This window comes from Rhipicephalus microplus, chromosome 2 (genome assembly GCF_043290135.1).
Source record: "Rhipicephalus microplus isolate Deutch F79 chromosome 2, USDA_Rmic, whole genome shotgun sequence".
In the NCBI taxonomy this organism is placed as follows: domain Eukaryota; kingdom Metazoa; phylum Arthropoda; class Arachnida; order Ixodida; family Ixodidae; genus Rhipicephalus; species Rhipicephalus microplus.
In genome coordinates, this window is record NC_134701.1 from 225209704 (window position 1) to 225229139 (window position 19436).

A 19436-nucleotide genomic window follows, 5' to 3' on the forward strand; every position below is an offset into this window, starting at 1 on the left:
TTGCGACACACATGTGAAGGTCGCATTCATTACGTCGCTCGTACACACATATTTTGCACTAAGACGACGTCATGAACTACCAACTTGTTCGGTCATGCACCTTCTTTGAAGGCACAGACCTCGTGGTAGGCAATTTTGCTATGTCCGCCACAACAAGACAGCAAAATTCTAGCAAAGGCTCGAAAAGTTCGATGCATTGCAAAGAAAAAGCAAGAGTGCTTGACCGTCGTCTCTTTTATATCATATATATAACCCACGCAGTGCATAGGGACCTGGTGCACCACTGTTAAAAAAATTTATGTTCCGGTTTGTCAAATACGCATATTAAAAATACAAAGCAATATTTTCTGATCAATTTTGTTTTTGCTCGCAGTAGCATTTTAAAGTAATCAGCTCCGATCGAAGAAGCATAAGAATTAGAAATAGCTGCGAAAAGAAAAACGAGCAGACAGAGCTGGCACTAAGCCTCGCCTTCAGTGAGATCAAGCCCGATGTCAAGCGGAACGCTTGAACTCGTTATTCCCACTAGGTCCCTCTTCCAGTAAAAGGCTTCCGTCTATACCGAGTCACTCGGGAGTAAACCAGCGTGCGCTCATGTTTATTCGGCCCGTCTGCTCCACATTTTGTGCCCCTGATCTGCTCGATCGCTGAACACCCTATCCCGGATATTTAAAAAAAGCCTGATTTTGATAAATGTCGCAATATTTTATTCAAGAATATATCCTTTTATTTTTCTCTTTGTACCCATGTTTATACAGCTCGCACTAACGAGCCCCATTCGGCTTATCCTCCCTTCAAAGTCTACTTTCTTTAGATGCAGTTAGAGTATGCAATACTTTTGAACACTTACGCTTTTGTAGTTGCATTTGTAAGGCCATTCTGACGTAGACTAGTTCCCTCATATTTAATTTTCACGTCTGAAAGGGTGCGGGAAAATTGGCGCAAAGAAAAAAAGGAAAAACCTTGGGTGGGGAAAACATTATACGTGTGTGTACATGCTCTACAGTACTTCTTTCCGCCAATTTGTCGCGTTATTTCAAGCATAAAATGTGGAGTTGCATTTTGTACATGGTGTTATGGTAAAAAAAAAGAAGAATAAAACCGGCTTATTTGGAGCCTTTTAGTGTGTACTGAGTCCAGTGCGGAAACGTGCAACTAAATTGGACTTATTCACTCGTTAACAATTCTCCATTATCCAAACAAAATGTGTGGCTAAGCCCTTGTGCATAAGTAAGCGTGAGAAATTTTACTGAGGAAAGTTGAAACAATGGAAGTTAAGAGAAAGAAGCATTGACATACATGAATTTGCGCTAATTTATTCTTTTAACTCATTGAATCGGATCACATAATATAGCGGTATAGTCAAGTGATTCCATTTTTGCAGGAGTCGAATCACAAGCTCAGTAACTTAGCCCAATTTGGGAAAAGTTCCTAATACTTGAGATAGAAAACAAATTAAGAACAAAATTCCTCAGAATTGTTTTTAGTATAGACATTGGTTCTTTTCGCTTAGCAGCGACCTTTGCGTGGCTTGATAAAAAAAGGAAGGAAGGAAAAAGGGGCATTTCATTTGTTTGGTGTCTTAAGCAAATGTTACAGTTTTAAATATTGCTACGTAGAAGGCTTCAAATATTATGAAGGAAAATGTGTACAAAATTGAAAGTACGACGAAGCAAGCTGTCTACATGTCGAGCGTTAACGAGAGCTGCTATGAAAGCTCAGTATCTATGTCGTTGCGTGAAAACGACGGGGCGGGTTCGATTGACGGAGAGTGGCTTAATGTAAAGAAGTTCGTGTAATCGGGTTTACGCACACACAATACGGAAATCTCAAGCTGGTCGAAACTAATTTGTTGTCCCCAACTAAAGGGTGACCCCTAATCGTACCTTAATTTTTGTCGTTTAAACACCGGAACATAATAACACCTTCAACGTTAACCAGAAAAAAGAACTCGCAGTCTCACCCAACGAAGTACCAGCTAAGCACGCAGCTTACAGCATCGTGGAGTGTTCAATATCCTGCATCGGCGACGCAGTCAAATAAAAGACAGTACTCAAACACATCCTGCGTCGACGAAATTTCGTCCAATGTTACGAGGTCTCAGGTGCTTAAAAGTAATCTGGACTACGACATCTGTGCTTACCAGCTTAACCTTAATCAGCGTAGATTTCACTCTTTTCATCAGGCTTTAGCCGACCCCGTTGGAAATCTATAGTTTTACCCTTAACTTCACCGTCACTAATGCCTTACATTTGTCATCTATAAATGCCTCAGTGAAACAACTTTTTTTGTGAATGGGGAGCACACAAAACTCTTTTCGCTCTAAATACTGGGAATAGTGTACTGTAATGGTCCGCTCGGTGAACTCTCACTTTTCGGTATTCATTGATTGGGTGGTGATCAAGAAGAGACGAATGAGTTCGTCACCAGGACAATACTCAAGCTCAGTTCAATCAGTGAGTGTTTCAGCTCACAGCCTAATTAGTGGACGCTTACAGAATACGCTCCTAGTAAGGAGCACAAAAAAAAGGGTAGACACCGCCAGGCTTCTCAACATTGTGCGAACAAAGTTAGAAGCGAGCGCCACCTATACAACTTAGTGGCGCTTCGGTCGAAAGAGTTCCCATCTTTACTGTAGGCAATCAGTAACGCATGTTACTCAGGTAAAAGTTCCACTAAGGACGATAGTTACAGCGCGAGAACAGAACGACGACAAAAAGACAAGAAGGACACGAGAAGGACATGAGCGCTGGCATTAGCGCTCGTGTCCTTCTTGTCTCTTTGTCGTTGTTCTGTTCTTTGCGCTATAACTATCGTTATGTCATGCCAACTAGCCCAAACTGCAACACTTCTAAGTTTCACTAAAGGTCATATATTTTTTCTGCTTTCTGACACTGTTAAGGCTGCCTTTACAGCTTTTTGCCTTGAATCTAATCGTTTTTCTTTACCCAAGTATCGGCAAAAAAAAAACTCTCCCAAATCATAGATTCATCTCAATTGTTCGCATTGTTATGCTTCACACCGAAGAGTAAGCATACGCACTGCACATTTCTCTCTGACCACGATTATAAAAGAGACGCAATCACAGCAACTATACATTTTGCGCAACTGCGTTCAGCATTTACAATCACTACGAGCGTAATTTCTTGCATTATCAGAAGCAGGCCTTCAGCCTCACCGATACGGGCTTCGGGAACATACGTCGTCCACTTTCAATTCAGTTTAGGATCTTCGTCGGTATCCTGTAGTATTGTTCCCTCAGACACTGACTCATGCATTCGATGCAAACCACGCAGCTCGTTTTTGTTCTACATCGTCGAGTAGCAACCGTCGCGTTCTTGTTTGAGATGCTGCCATTTGCGCCGAGCCTCTCTTGTGTCGCTCGCTTCGTACGCCTACATCCACTCCGGCACGGCCATGCCTCGGGCGTCTTTCTTCATGCAAACCACGCAGTCCGATATTCGTCGTGGGCCTTATGCGCTCCACTTTGCTTCTTGTTTTTTTTTTTTAATCGTTGCTTCACCATGCTGTTATGCACTTGGAAAAGAGCTCCTTTGCTATTTGTTCGAAGGACACCGAGATATTTCGAGTCTTGCAGCCGTCTCGCTCACAGCTGAGCAACTTCACTACTACGGGCAGCCACAACTAAAGCAACTTATGATTGCACTCCATTCTATCCGAGTGTTCTGATGTCTTAAAACCAACATTAAGTTAGCTCTACCTCCAATACTTTGCCTCTGAGGATTCTAAGCAAGCAACACTTTTTCTCAGAAGAATGACAATTTAATAGTCCGCGACAGCCAAGGTTACTTTAGGCTGTCGAAAGAAATTTCGATCGCATGCTACAAAATTCAAAGCCCAGGTGATTTAACAGATATGGTACTCGAGTATCCAAAGCTCTGGAATAAAAGTATTACCACAATAACGACACAGCTAAATTACTTGAAATATTGGAGATATGGTAAATATTCGTATTGTAAACGCGTAAAACAGTCTGTACTATTATGACAAACTCTATACAATACAAAATACTTTTAGACGCATTTGTTCAACATTTTACAACAAAAAGATCGTGCTACCTATTTATTTAAGGTTATACAAAACATTCGCAATTTCTAAGCGTTGAAAGCTATCAATACTGGGTGAAAACTAAATTAATAACTATGGTTGTTTAACAAGTTCCAACGCGTGTGGCATTTCCATGTTCCAAGTTAGGCCACGTCAAAATGCACTTTTTTTTTTCAGCCGTGAAAATCTACTTTCACTGACACATTTTCTTCGGCATCTCAAAACCAGATATATACAACTTCCACGAGACAACGTTCCCAATTCTTTGACTTCTTACGCTGTTATGGCCCTTACGAAGAACCATCTGTCTCTTACGCTACACCTAGGACAAAAAATTTCATGTTAAGGTAAATTATCGACAACTATAAAGTTCCATACAGTCACCGAGAGCACTCAAGTGAGTGCTACGAGCCGTATGTAGCTGCCTTTGCAAAGGCAATTATCTCACGTGTTCTCTTCCACGCACGACCCATGCTCGGGGTAGGGAGACGCTGACAGTCCACTGAGTGCAGTTAGCACGTGCATGACGATTTCGCGGAAAGTTTTAAACATCGGTTTGACGAAAGCAACCCCCTCCCCCCGCAAGCTTTAACATGTGAAGTTATCTGCAGTGCCTTCGCAAGTTTACTTTATAATCTACAGTATATAGAAGAAAAAGACAAACGAAGTTGGTTACTCACCTTGACGAAGTGTTTCTCGCTGGAGTCTCTCGAAGTTGTTGGCTGACAGCAAGCCCTCCCGTTTACCGGAGGGCAGATCGACGTAGACGGCTTTGAAGGCGATACGAACCGAGTGCGGGTGTGTTTCTTTCTTTTAACTCGTAGAGCGACGGTACCGGCCAGCGGAGACCGGGACAAAGAGCAAGCGCTTTCCCTGCGGTCGGAGTCGGTTTTCGGGATGTGGCTTCTGGTGCGCTCCCAACTTTTTCCCAAAGTGCGGAACCCGGGCCGGCGCTTTTGAACCCACCTTCCCCGCCGGCTCGCGTCGCGACCAATGGGAGCACCGGGCGTAGCTCTGACGTCACGGTGACGTCACGAAGGACCACGTCAGCCGCAAACCGCCCCGACGCCGACCGAAAGACGCGTCGGATGGGGAGAGAAATAAGGGAAAAAATAGGGGAAAGAGGGAGAATACAGTCGCTTGGCGAGTCGGCTGCAAAGAGGACGATTTCGCGGTCGTGGGGTATGCTCTGGCGACGTGCGTGGCGGGCGCGCAAAATGAGACTCGCGGAGAGCATGAGCATAGTGCCATTCTTACAACTCACCAAACAAAAACAAATAATATGTTAGAAACAAGAATAGATAGAGCTCTTGCAGAAGGAGACAGAGGATATGAAGTCGCGCACGTGACTGCGCTGTCTCAAAACACTGCGTAAATAGCGCGATTCAGAAAGCAAACAGCTCAAAAATAAACCATCACAAAGCACGTTTTGTGGCGAAAGTTGTGGCTTTCGAGGGTCATATTTATTACGTTTGCTGTATGTACTTGTGTATGTGCCACTTGATAGCAACTGTTCGTGTTTCTTCAATTTGTATGGGCTTCCTTCAATGGAAGATGAATTTTCTTTAATGAAGACGGGCACACCGGCCCTTCAGAATACAGTGCCTGCATGTGCTTAGCCAGCTTTGATAACATTTCGACAATTGACAAACGAAGAGCAAGTATGAGCTTAACAATTAGTGCACAAAAAATAGAGCATAAAAACACGCTCCAAATTGGCGCGGTAAACACAAGACTATGTCATTTTGGTGGATGTCTTCGCGGGAAGATAAACTGTCTCTCTTCTGGGGAAGCTTCTGAAAATCATTGGCGCACGTGGAGTACCTATGAATTCCGGCATGACAGCAAAGCGTTTTTACTGTGACCACTGGTACACGCAATTGCTTGAGACAATCCCATCATGTCTTGACTAATTTTATCTAAGAACATTATTGTTGACTCTGATCTGCACGTTTGGCTCGAAGTTATAACGCCAATATGACCTCAACTGGAGAATGCGTAAACGAAAGTACATGCGTGTTGCTTAGCCCTAAATTGTCCTGCTTTATTCCGTGACAGTTGTACACGTGACAGTGTCACTCGACACATGATCAAACATGTCGTATAGCTGTTTCTTGTAAATGGGGAAAAATTTCTTCAAAAAATTTATTCACAATATTGCAGTAAAAAAGTGGTCAGTTAAATATAGTTACTCAACGAGCAATCTTCATTATGCGCGGACATTTTTAAATATACTGACATCGAGTACGTGTTTTCACACATATCACGTATGCGCTTCCGCACCTATAAAACAAGAGTTAATTACAGCGCGTACTTGAGAAATTGATAAGTGTTGTGATACTTATAGCTTATAACGAAATCACACTGTCTCAGAGTATATATGCTTCAGTGGTTGTGGTGTTGCAGCAGGCGGGGATGGCCTGAAATACATAGCCGGCAATTGTTTCTTCCGAGCATCTCTTGATTAGTATCGGTGTGTCACAACGCGTTAAGCAGCCCTGTGACACGCCGCAATGACCGATCACGGAAATCATGAAAGCTTGAAGACTAATAGTTAAAAGATTCAAGAAAGTGGCCAAACAACTAATTGGACTTTCATGTTATTGCCTTACAGCTGGCCCAGCTCTCTGACGCAACTAATGGACTGTGAACTCCAATGATTTAGACGCGTTGCAGTTCCGCAATAAACACTAACTGCTGTTCTCCACGGACTTGAAGGCCGAACTGCACTGCGTCCATTTTGTTGCAGGCCATGTGACGTAAGAACAACTGCACTTCTGAAAACATTGCATCTATCTATCTATCTATCTATCTATCTATCTATCTATCTATCTATCTATCTGTCTGTCTGTCTGTCTGTCTGTCTGTCTGTCTGTCTGTCTGTCTGTCCGTCTGTCTATTTGTCCGTCCGTCCGTCCGTCCGTCTGTCTGTCTGTCTGTCTGTCTGTCTGTCTGTCTGTCTGTCTGTCTGTCTGTCTGTCTGTCTGTCTGTCTGTCTGTCTGTCTGTCTGTCTGTCTGTCTGTCTGTCTGTCTGTCTGTCTGTCTGTCTGTCTGTCTGTCTGTCTGTCTGTCTGTCTGTCTTACAAAGGTTGCGATGTGGGCGTGTTGGTGAATCATATGAACTTCGATGATGCGCAGAAAGACACATGTGCATGTGCTGCGAGGTTCACAATCATCTTGTTAATATACCTTTATTAGGGTTGTGCAACAGTGAGCCTGTAAATCTAATTGGATATCAATAGAACAGCGATAACACCCAACCGAATAGAAATACAAATTGAATACTCTTTGAATATATTTCTAATGGTAAGGCGGTAATTTCCCAACCAGGCCTAGAATAGCAATTGTATTGTTTTCTAAACATGCCCAAGACTTCAACAACATATCCCCAAAAACAAATATTCACAAGCTCTATTTAGGAACCATTGCGATTGCTCTTCACCAACAAGAAAAGAAAGCTATGGTTGATAGCAATTTGGTTTATCACGAAGGTAACAAGTGTCGTTACAGAAATAGTTGAACATTTACTCTACGTTGAAAAGAGCTTTCACACAACGTCGAATGTTGGTTGGGGTTCATCATTTATTAGAGTATAGTTTGAAAACGCCCGTATTTTCTTTGGAGCCCGTGACAGAACTACGCGTGAAATCATTGAAGCTTTTGAAATTGTCAAAATGGAAGAAAAATCTATGAGTGTAGCTTTCCTAGCTTTGTCAGCTAAAGAAAAAAGTATCTAGAATCTTCACTTTGACGTTGGCGAGTGCAGATTGTCACAGTCGATGATGACACGTGCATTAGGTGTGCTGTATCTTGACATATGTTCCAGGTTTTATCGGTCTACTGTTACTGTATAAATAGCATATGTGATCGCAAATAACACATTAGTTCCAAATTAGCGCTGTGTGTGTGTGTTCGTCTCTCTTTTCGTGTCCTTGTCGTGGTGCATTATACCCTTATAAATGCTTAACTTGAGCTAAGGTTATGCATACCAAGATCAACCACCGTTAATATAGTTGTTGATCGCCGCAGCTGGACTAGAGGGAAATGCAAAGCGCGTCATATCTTCCCTGTAACCCTGCTGCAATTTTTCATTAAAACTTTCTCCCCGTCCTTCTTGACAGATGCAAATAAATGTTATTTCTCTCTCATTGGCTGGGGAACGCTGACACAGTCAACGTTTTCAGAACGTACTGGTTCTAGAATTGTCGGTTATACCCAGGTGAGTCAAGCTCTCGTCTAAAGACAAAGTATCAGACCTATTTAGATATGTATGGATGATATGAATCATATGAAGGTCGCCCCCATCGGTGTGCGGAAACATCGCTGAAGTTCGCATCACCTATTGGAAACGCGCCGAATGAGTCATGATGCATTATTCTAGGATCATGATGCATTATTTGACTTTACCACTCCCCGGGCTCCGACGACACCCTGCTGAACAAGATGACTGTCAGAGGGAAGTGGTAGATATAAAATGTGCTTTTGTTAAGTTTCACCAGAGTGTAATTATGGCGAAACGAATTATATACCAAATAAAGGACAAATACGAGCAAAAAAAATTAACAAGTGTCACAGAGTATAGGTTTTTTAACATTAATTCCTATGTAGAAGGCTTTCTACTTGAAGTCATTCGGGCAAATTTCGTTTAACCCTTTGTGCTTTCACTAATAAATATATAGATTGAAATGAGTAGTCACATAAGCACTGCCATTTTAGACTACCAAATACTGTGAAGACCCAGTAACATAATAAATCAAATGGAAAACCTACCTCACCTGCTACTGGGAGAAATCGGAGGCTGTAGGCATCAAGGGGCAGACCCCCTTTTTTTTAAATTCTGTTGAAGAACATGCCAGAATAAGACCACATCGCAGCAGTCAAGTAAAACATGTTCGATTGTCTCCAGCTTATTGCGGAGAAAACAAATGTCCTGCTCAAAGAAGGAATAGGCCCTTTCCTTGCATCCATGTTTCCCCAAGCAAAGCTACAGTGGGTAATTTGGAAAAAAAGGATTTCATTCCAGGTTTTACCTGCATTTTTTTACATGGCTTGAAACATTCTGGCTTAGGCTTACACAGTACAATGTTCCGTAAAAGGTAACAAGAAGATAATTTTCAAACTTACCGATGTAGAACTGTATCTATGTATATATTTTTTGTTTCCTGTTTTTTTTATATTGCAACAGCCAAGTCGAAAGGCATAGCCGTCACGAAACAATGATGAAAACTTCTTTATTTATTTTTCTATTTGAATAAAATATATTTATCTTTATTCTACTTTGTATGATATCTATTCGTTTGTGAATGCCTGAAGCATGTAGATAGGCAGTAAAGGGAAGAAAAAACTGATCATGCCGCAACGAGTAACATGCCACACATCTATTGTGATGGACCGAGAGGTCATGGGTTCGATTTCCGTTTACGGAACTACGTTTTCTGTGCCATCTGATCTTTTCCATTTTTCCAAAGTCATTTTTGTGAAGTAAATACGTTACGGAAGTCTTGGTAAAGGACAGCATTAAACAAGTACCTCTTGTCTAAAAGTACCCCAATTACCACAACCTCGAGATGCAGATACATTTATGGAGCTATGCCGGTTAAATTACAACACTAACTGCATTATTCAAAGTGGTACATAGTTATTAGCTTCTATATGAGAATGATAAATATTGTTGCACCTCCACCCAGCACCTCCACCAATGTCGCTTGGTGAAAATAACAGGATACGGGACGATGGTGCGACCAGGAAAAATGAGGTCTGTATTAACAGGACAAAAGAGCAGCCACTTCAACTTCTTCTTCCGCGGAGAAACCGTGGGTGCTGTCCACGCTCATCACTTCTTCATCCTCTGTCTTCTTGTACGGCCTTAAACCGTGACATTATTAAGCAATATTTATGAGAAAACATAATTATGAATGCAATTCCGAAAATAAATTATTGATGCCATCGTTACTTTAGCGACACCATAGAGTTTCAAGAAAAAACGCCTCCATCGATCAATATACGTAGCATCGATCTTTCCAGAAAACCGTGGTTTGCTGTGATCTTGATAAGTCGATGGCTATAACAAGCAACGCAGCCCCCCTCTGTTTCAAAGTCTCTTTACACTGCGATTTTTTTCACGAGTTCTTGTAATATGAACAATACTAAAACAATAATCTGCATTTCCAGTGCACCCTATTAAATTTTTGTGTCTAATCAAATAAAACGCTATTTTATCCGTCATTCATAATTTTGTGATATTCGCACACCCTTGCAATTTATGTGACCAAGTATAGTAAATACGAATACACTCTGCATTTTAATCGCAATCCGACCACTGCTTCACGCCACCGCCGCGTTACCCTATCAGCATGTATTTTGGGCATCATTTGTGATAGTATTGCTTGATGTATACGAGAGTAAAAGACACTTTTGAATGCGAGTACGACTCAGGCAGTACAGGATGTGCTGCCACTAGCAGCTGTGCCAGAGTGTACAAACATAGGAAGTCTATCTTCATTGTCAACTTTATTTTATATAGGTAAGATGTTGTGTGCAAAGAACTTTTGTAACTGATTCGTGTTTAGCCTTCGGAGCCCCACTCACTGCACAAATTATCACGCATGTTTTTGTATGTGTTGTTTTGTAAGGTTACTCGTTCGCTATATTTGGATGTCTTCGAAAGGATTGCTCATCTCTTATTTATTAGCAGATGATTGACACCCAACTCCACCACGTGCAGCACTTGATGTATGCGAGTGTTGTGCCCGCACAATAAAACAGTATAATCTGGGCCTTACTTCGTACCCTTCCCGCTCGTACCATTGTCCATTGAGTAGAAGTTCTAACGTATCGTCTCTCGTAAAATAACATCCAGTCGGAGGACAAACAAACATCGTACGAAATAAAAAAAAGCTATCATCTTTTTTTTTTTCTCTTAGCGAACAGCCACTCTTTGCACTTTCACGAAAGCCTTCGTTTTGCGCTATTCTGTCAGCTCATAAGTTTCTGGGAACGCGCGTCTTCGAGTGTCGCCTGCGCGCAGAGTAAATATATACTCACGGCGGTCTTTCTAAATGCGTCGTTTTCAAGGATCGTTACTCCTTTTACTTTAAAGGAACTAAAAAAAGTGGGCTGTTACGGAGAGCTTCGGGTAAATGTATACGTTCTGACCAAATATTGTCTTTCTTCGCTAAGATTATGCACCTGCATGCGTACTGGCAATGTACTGGTTCCGCTTCGGTTTGGACGCGCATATCTTCCTGGTTTACATAACGCTCTTGTGAGTGCCGTATAAAATGAGAATTCTATCCGGTGCCATCGTTCTTTTTTGTCTCTACGGGTGAGAGTCCCCCGCCTGCCCGTGTCGCGTTCATGTGACAAACGTTTTTTGAGGTTTCCGTAAAAGTGTCTCACATCTGTCGCAAACCGAATGTTGCGTTCGCAACTCCCGTTTCACCACTAAAAGCGAAGTGAACTGGCATCAGATGTCTGAACGGTCGGGTATAGATGGCTGGCGCCAAAACGCTCTGCGGGATGAACATTGTTTTCTTCTAACAACGTTCCTAGAATTTGTTGAAAAACCAATTACAGGAAACAAAGTAGGGGACTCGTTGGCCAACAGTGCTTGTGCTTGGTGTTTTCACAAGGCGACGCCGGGAGTAGTTTTCCTCGATATGCTTTGAGAGTATGAGAGTTATTTCGTCTAATTTGTACGTGTGAAAGAAAGCGAGTAAGACATTAACGTTTCGTTGTGGGGAAACTTAATACAACCACCATAAATACGGAACAAATCATGTAATTGCTGCTTCCAAAAAATTTTCTGATCGCTGATGGCTGTATCTTCTTTTCTGAACGGCTCCACACGCTTTCTTCTTTCCTCCCTTTACTTTGTTGCTGCATTTTTCATTTTACTCAAAACTTCGTATATAAATAGTGGTGTCTTGCTTTCTTGTAAAAAAAAAAGTATTTTGTGCCATGCTTAAAAATAGTGTTTGTGTCACATTTGCTCGTAAAAAGATTGAGAAAAACCGCCTGGATGCGCCTTCGCTGCTGTCATTGCAAGTTTCTTCTGCGTCAACACGCTGGAGTTAATCCAGACGAGACTGAAGTGAAAGACTGTTCTGCAACGTTAAGTCCAGATGAAACGCAGGAGGCGGCTGGCTCAGAATCTTCAACAGTAGCCTGCCCCGTAAGCTGGCTTGAGACAGTTATCACCTTTGCCAGAAGACAGGCCGTCCAGTATAAGTCTGAAGCCTTACTTGGCTTATCGAACGCTGAAATCTACCATCGGTGCCAGCACGAGTGATGCGAAAAATCATCACGAGATTGCGCCACCATATCACATAATAATGACGTCACAAATGAACAAATCTTGCGACGTCGTTGTGGCGTCACTATGATGGCACATAACAGGACTTCATATGAAGACGTCGTCATACGACATCCCCGCATGAAAAAGGATGGCCGTTCCCGGTGTCAATGTGAAAGTAGGTTTGGTACACTTTAGGTTAGGTTAGGTTAGGTTAGGTTTTGGGGTTGGCCGGCGTAGGGTCAATATGTGGACTGAATTGGGAAAGAGGACGCACTTCTTGTCTTCATCTAAACGCACCTCATGTCTTCATCTCGCGCTTTATATTTGTTGTAGCTTTGCCCCCTTTTTCACCTAATTGCTGAAGACACCTAAACGCCGATGAACCAAGCCCCAAATATTAGAAAGGTACAAACATACGCTCATCATCAGAGCATTTTGCATTTGTTCATATTAGTATGGTGTATCATGCACCACAGAAATAATTTACTTCTTCAATGTCGAAAATAACTCGTGCGCACCCAAGCAGTTTTTCATACGAATTTAGAATACCGAAGTATCTCATAATGCCTAACTCTATCCGGCTCGAGCAAAGAACGTTCAGTCGCTTTTTAAATTCGAAGCATTTCTTGGGTAACTTCAGCCACTTTGAGCGTTTCTATCTATCTATCTATCTATCTATCTATCTATCTATCTATCTATCTGTCTATCTATCTATCTATCTATCTGTCTATCTCTATCTATCTATCTAAATGCCTACGTCTCGGTGCCTTCGTGATCACCCCTTCAACTTGGGGTCAACCAAAATTAGTATGGTAGGGAAAATTGTTGGTCGAATACGACTCGCTGGTCATGACGTTGATAATGTCACAATCCTGTCGCGTACGTCGTCAAACACTCTCCAAAAAACATTGGCTCATACCAGGGGGTCAGTATCTGAAAACGGTATGCGGTTATGCGCCACAGGTGGTTTACAGTTTGTTTACCCAGGAACGGCGAGAACACACAAGGGTAATTTTAATGCATAATCGCAAAGAAAGGCGGTCATTGGCAGGGTTGACAGGACGAATGCAAACAATAAATGCCCTTGTGCCAGAAGAAATCGAACATTAGCATTCTACATGGCAATCAAATATTCTACCACCGAGCCACCCCAGGTCTCGAAACTGCTCTGCAAATAGATCCTAATGTTCGTAACAAGTCAACTGTGGTTGCAGTATTCCCTATTCAATTTTATAAACATTACATATATACTCCAAGGATGCAGCCGTCCCATCTGGTTCACGTCAGTTGTAGTTAGGTCTCATTCGATGAAGTTCATTGATGTAGCAGTGTCCAGAGCCTCAGCGCTTTAATCAGCTTATCGTTTCTGGTGTTGTTAACACTCATGTTCGCGTTGGCATCGTTGTGCATCTGCAAACAACTGGTGACATAAAATATATGCAGCTGTTTAACGTACGTCTGTGCGTGCATTTGTACATATCTTTAGCGCAACTTCTTTACGTCTCGCTCAATAAAAAAAAACTGCAACATAATCACCCTGCATGCGTTTGATTAGCATTATATCAATTCCCAAGGTGCGTGGGATCTGCCTTTTTTTTTCATATGCGAACCATTTCCAAGCGAACTTCGGTGACTTAGCGTGTATCTATCTATCTATATTTCTATCTATCTATCTATCTATCTATCTATCTATCTATCTATCTATCTATCTATCTATCTATCTAGCCACCTACAACGTTTAGCTCTCCTGGCCATTTCGATTATGGTATCAATACCAAACTTGGTGTGGCATGACAAGACTTTATGAAGAACAATTTGACTAGTCATAACATGAAAATTATGATATGGACGTCATGAATGTCGTGATTCACATTTCATGCTCCTGCAGCTCTTGTGGTGGTTTTGTTCACATGGCATGTTGCAAAACTGGTATGGCTTGACATGATTGCATGGCGAACACAAGCTACAGACCCTAACATGAAAATCAAGACATGCGTGTCATGTAACCACATGACTACATCCAAGCTCATGATGAACTCTCGGGCGTTTCGCTAGCGTCACATATACCAAAATTTGGTATTACGCTACGTGAATGAATGACGAAGGTACGTGACTGGTGCAAACATGATAATCATGAGATTCGTGTCATGTAACAACATGACTACATGCCACAGTCACGATGCGCTGGCGGCGGTTTCGCTAGCTTCATATGTACCAAATTCGGTATTACGCGATTTTAATGGACGACATTGGTAAATGACACATAGAAACATGATAATCACGACATGCGTGTCATGTAGCAACATGACTGCATGCCACACTCATGATGCACTCGCGGCCGTTTCGCTATATCTTAACATATGCCAAATTTCGTATTACGTGACGTCAATCAATGACGAATGTATGTGACTGGTGCAAACATCATAATCATGAGGTGCGCGTCATGTGAGAAGATGACTACATGCCACAGTCAAGGCACCAATACATTTCGACGTGACGCGGTGCGCGTGCTCGCCGGCGTTCATTTCGTCGCGTCACGCCGGCGTTGCCACGCCCGGCGCCGGTCCTGCCATGTACTCGCAGGCACGCTCCGCGCTGCGTTGCTTTGACGCATGCGCGTTTCAGCGCGTCCGCCGTCCCTCCGTCACGCAAAGAGGGAGGAGCAGTGTTGTCTGGGTAACGCATCGGCGCGAAGTGCAGCATGTCGCATTTCGCGCCGGTTGCCGTCGGGCCGCGCCGAAGGACGCTGGTCGCGCTGGTCGCACCTGGCGTCAGACCACAGAGTGCTTGCGTTTTGCTGACGTAGCGTTGCTGTGCCCAACGTGCGTGTGCATCACGTTACATTGGAGTATATTTGACCCTGCACGATGCGCTCGCGGCCATTTTGCTAGCTCCACATATACCAAGTTTGGCGTTACGTGACGTAAATAGATGACGAAAGTATATGACTTGTGTAAACATGATAATCCTGACACGCGTGTCGTGCCAGAATTATCGTGTCGTGTCAGGATTACTAAATTTAGTATCACGCGACGTGAGCAGATGACGAAGATAAAAAACACATCCAAACATAATAATCATGACACGGAAGTCATGTACGGCATCATTTACTTCCACCTCGTAACGTTGTGCTGATTTTAAAGGGACATTTCAACCTTTCTGATTAGTGCTTCGCATATCATCGATTCCCACTGTACATGAGATCTGCCAATTTTTTTCTTGTTTCAATCAATGAGGAAAATAAGCGTAAAACGGGACCTTCGCCAGTGATAGCAGTTATAAGAGGAACACGATCGTTTGACTTTAGCATCCTTATTGGCATTTCACATGACGTCTGTAACTTGGTAGTCCGCCTTGGTGGATCAGTGGCTAGGGCGCTTGGCTTCTGATCCGATGCTCACGGATTAAATCGCGGGGGCGGCGGTCGTATTTCGGTAGAGCCTACATTGTAGAGGCCCATGTACTGTGGTGTCAGAGCGCATTAAAGAACAACAGATCGTGTATATTTGTGGAGCCTTCCATTTCTGTGCCACTCATTATCATATTGTAGTTTTAGGACGTTAAAACTTCAGATATTATAATTATTATTTTGGCTTCGGAGCACTTCGTAGCCCTGCAAGTTTATACCGATAGGTTTTTCCTCTTCAGCTGAGTAGACAAGTAGGCTTGACATAATTTAGTTACACTGTTTTAATTTTTTTATAAGCTCTCACTATGAGTCTGTAATAGTTTCTTTTCTTGATGGTTAACTAAATAAAGTTGTTCCATTCCATTTCTTGTTAACGTGCTTTCCCTCACTTTCACTGCCTAAAAAAATACACACGTTCAAACTTCTCTGCAGGCATGTTTAGCTAGACTTGCAGCTAAATATAGGCAAGCGAAGTCGGGGTAACTGCCTGTTTTGTTTACGTATGGAGCACAACCATGCCTGTCAGTTTAAATACACGTAGCATGTCAGTGGACGGATTCACAATAAAAAGCAGTACAAGTATCACCAGACGCCGGCACGTACATGGAATCCAGGAAAACGTAGACTTAGCGCATGGGACATAGTGCGTTATATGTCCGTAAAGTTTAACGACAGCTGGACTAGTTTTACTGAATGCTACTTACGTGACTTTCTAAGAAACTGAATTGCCGATCAAGTCTGATGTCTCTAAATGCCTCTATGGTTTATGAAAGGCGCAATAGTGCAGTCCTTCAGGCTGATCGTTACAGCTATTTGTTGTTGACGTTGCTGTGCAAGCAGTAGACTGTACAGTACATTACCTTGTTGACATCGAATTATTAACTTTCTGACGCAGTCACTATGGAAAAAAAATCCAACTCGTGGACTGCCAATGGCACATAATATTAATTAGCGGAGTGTTACGAGCGACAATTTTAGCCCACGCACACATGTATTTGCTTTTTGTACATGCGCATATCACTGGATGGTCCCTTGAAGCCTAGGTTCCTTGATAATGCGTCTGTTTAGGTACTTGTCAATGACGTCTGAAAACGTAGCACGTGGTCTTTCGGAGGGTAGAAGGGCCACGTGGTGGTCGGGGACACGGCTAGCATGTCGAATGTGTGCTCTGAGGCAATCCACAACTCTATATGTCCTGACTGGATGATCTTTGGCAAGCACGATTGTGGCATAAGTAGAAGCGCATCGGGGCAGTCCTAGGCCGATACTCAGCGCCTGACCCTGCAAACTCTCAAATGAATGAATATTAGATTTGCAAGTGTTAGTCAGTACCAGCAAGCTGTAGCGCAATAGACCCACAAATAGGGCTCTGTACAACTTCAGCATGGAGGCCACAGCAGTTCCCCATGCTTTCCCGCCCATGAATTTTATTATATGCGCAATAGATAGCAGTCTCGTCTTCAAGTACACACAAGGCGTGCTCCACGAAAGACTTCTGTCGATTATTATGCCCAGGAAACGGTGCGTCCGTGCACATTTGACACTCTGCCCATTGACGTAAACAGGGTATGGCGTCATTGGTTTGCGTGTAAACACCATCAACGCGCACTTCACAGTTGATATAGTTAGGCCTTGTTTCTGAAGGTAGGCTGTTGTGAGGGTTGCTGCTCGCTGTATTCATGCACGCACCTGAGGGAGAGTAACTGCAGCACTCCAGAGGCAAATATCATCGGCATATATGGATAGGCACACCGACTTTGGCAGAACCTTCATCAGACCAATGAGGGCAACATTGAACAATGTGGGGCTTAAAACACCTCCCTGAGGTACTCCGCAGTAGGTGTAATGTTCAGCAGTTGTACCCTAATGTGTTTGCACAAAGAAACCCCTGCCAGTTATATAATCTTTTATCCATTGAAACATTCGTCCACCAATGCCCATTGCTGCGAGAGAAGTGAGGATGGCATCGTGAGCTACATTATCATATGCACCCTTCACGTCAAGAAAGAGTGCCACTAATATACGCCTGCGACATTTTTCTTGCTGAACAAATGTCGATAAGTCAAGGACACAGTCGATGGAGGAGCGGCCCCGACGAAAGCCTGCCATGCAAGAAGGGTATTTGGTGAATCGTTCCAAGTACCACTCGTGACGAAATAGAACCATTCTTTCCATCACTTTTCCGAGGCAGCTTGCGAGGGCAATAGGGCGATACGCTGTCAAGTCCAATGATGATTTTCGTGATTTGAGAAATGGTATTAATCGACTTATTTTCCATTCTCCGGGAACAATGCTGCTGAGCCAGGAGTTGTTGAAGCATGTTAAAACTTCTCTTCTGGCTTTTTGTCCAAGATGTCCCAACGCACTATAAGTAATACCATCAGGACCTGGCGATGACGTGCGCTTAGAAACGACGAACGCACCTTCAGTTCTTCCATGGTGAATGGAATGTCCATTTCTGGTAATCGAGTCTGAGGAATGATCACGGCGTCAATTCTCTCGTTCATTATATTCCCGGCAATTAACTATCGTGCGAAATTACTCAGCCACCTCGAGTTCTGTTTTTCCATGATGGAGTGCCAAAGCTTTAAAAGGGGGCCGTTGTTGTGGAGAGGAGCGAAGACCGCGAACATTTCTCCAGATATATGACAGTGGTTAATGAGGGTCTAGAGATTCGCAGAATGCTTTCCAGCGTTTGCTTTCCAGCTTGTCAATGCTTCGTTGAATCTTTTTCTGGAGCCGTTTTGCTTCCCTCACGTCGTAAATTGACTTTGTGCGTCTGTGTCGTCATTCAGCATGCCTTCGTACAGCTCGTAATCTTTCCAGTTTGATGCCGAACTGTGTTATTTTTGGACGAGAATGATAATTTACATTTGGACGCTAGCATAGCTTCTGCGATGGTAATTTCCAGGCTGCAGGCAAGGTTTTCTTGGGAAGCGTCTTCAACACGCGATGTAAACATCGACCAGTCAGGGCCAATTACAACACTGGAAGAGATTTTTTTTATTTCATCGATCTTCACATAGGTGGGTATGTGATCACTCCCATGAGTTTCAATATCGCAAAAGCATTCAACTTTGTGAGAGAAGCTCCGTGACACCAATGTCAGGTCAAGGCAACTGCCATACGTGAGACCCCGCAAATATGTTGTGTGTACCATCGTTCATGATAGAAAGGTCGTAGTCGGAAGCGAATGTAACAATACTCTTGCCTCTGGCGTTCACCCTAGTGCTTCCCCAAAGGATGTGATAGGCGTTGAAGTCACCTGTGATGATCCAAGGCCCACCGGTCCCCATTAGGGTGTCTTTTATTCTGTCGCAGTGAAATTCATCAGTATATACGCCATCTACGAGAATCGCATGTCTCTTGTGGTGCATCTACCAGCCGCAAGTACGTCTAGAAATTCCTGGTATAAAAAAAAAGCAATCACTCCCGAGTAGCATTGAAGCAAGCAACACTGCTAGTATTATATGAGTTGTACTTGGACCAAACGCAGATATACACTGATGTGTCGGTCTCGTCCAACAGCTCATCAGGTGCCGCTGTAAATCCGGCTGCAGCAATGACATTCAAATTTAAGTTGTCGCATATGACTACATCTACGGCATGAGAGCTTGCTGCTATAAGAGCCGCTTTACAATATCTCGTTCAAGAGCGTCCAG

General features: G+C 43.1%; 1 protein-coding gene across 1 annotated transcript in view; it reads right to left on the reverse strand.

The window, feature by feature from the left end:
* Positions 1 to 4987, reverse strand: part of LOC119170371 (uncharacterized) — a 78700-nt gene extending 73713 nt beyond the window's left edge. The window contains exon 1 of the mRNA XM_037421511.2: positions 4749 to 4987. The gene's annotated coding sequence lies outside the window, so the exon portion shown is untranslated. The remainder of the gene's footprint in view (positions 1 to 4748) is intronic.
* Between the last annotated feature and the right edge of the window lie 14449 nt (positions 4988 to 19436).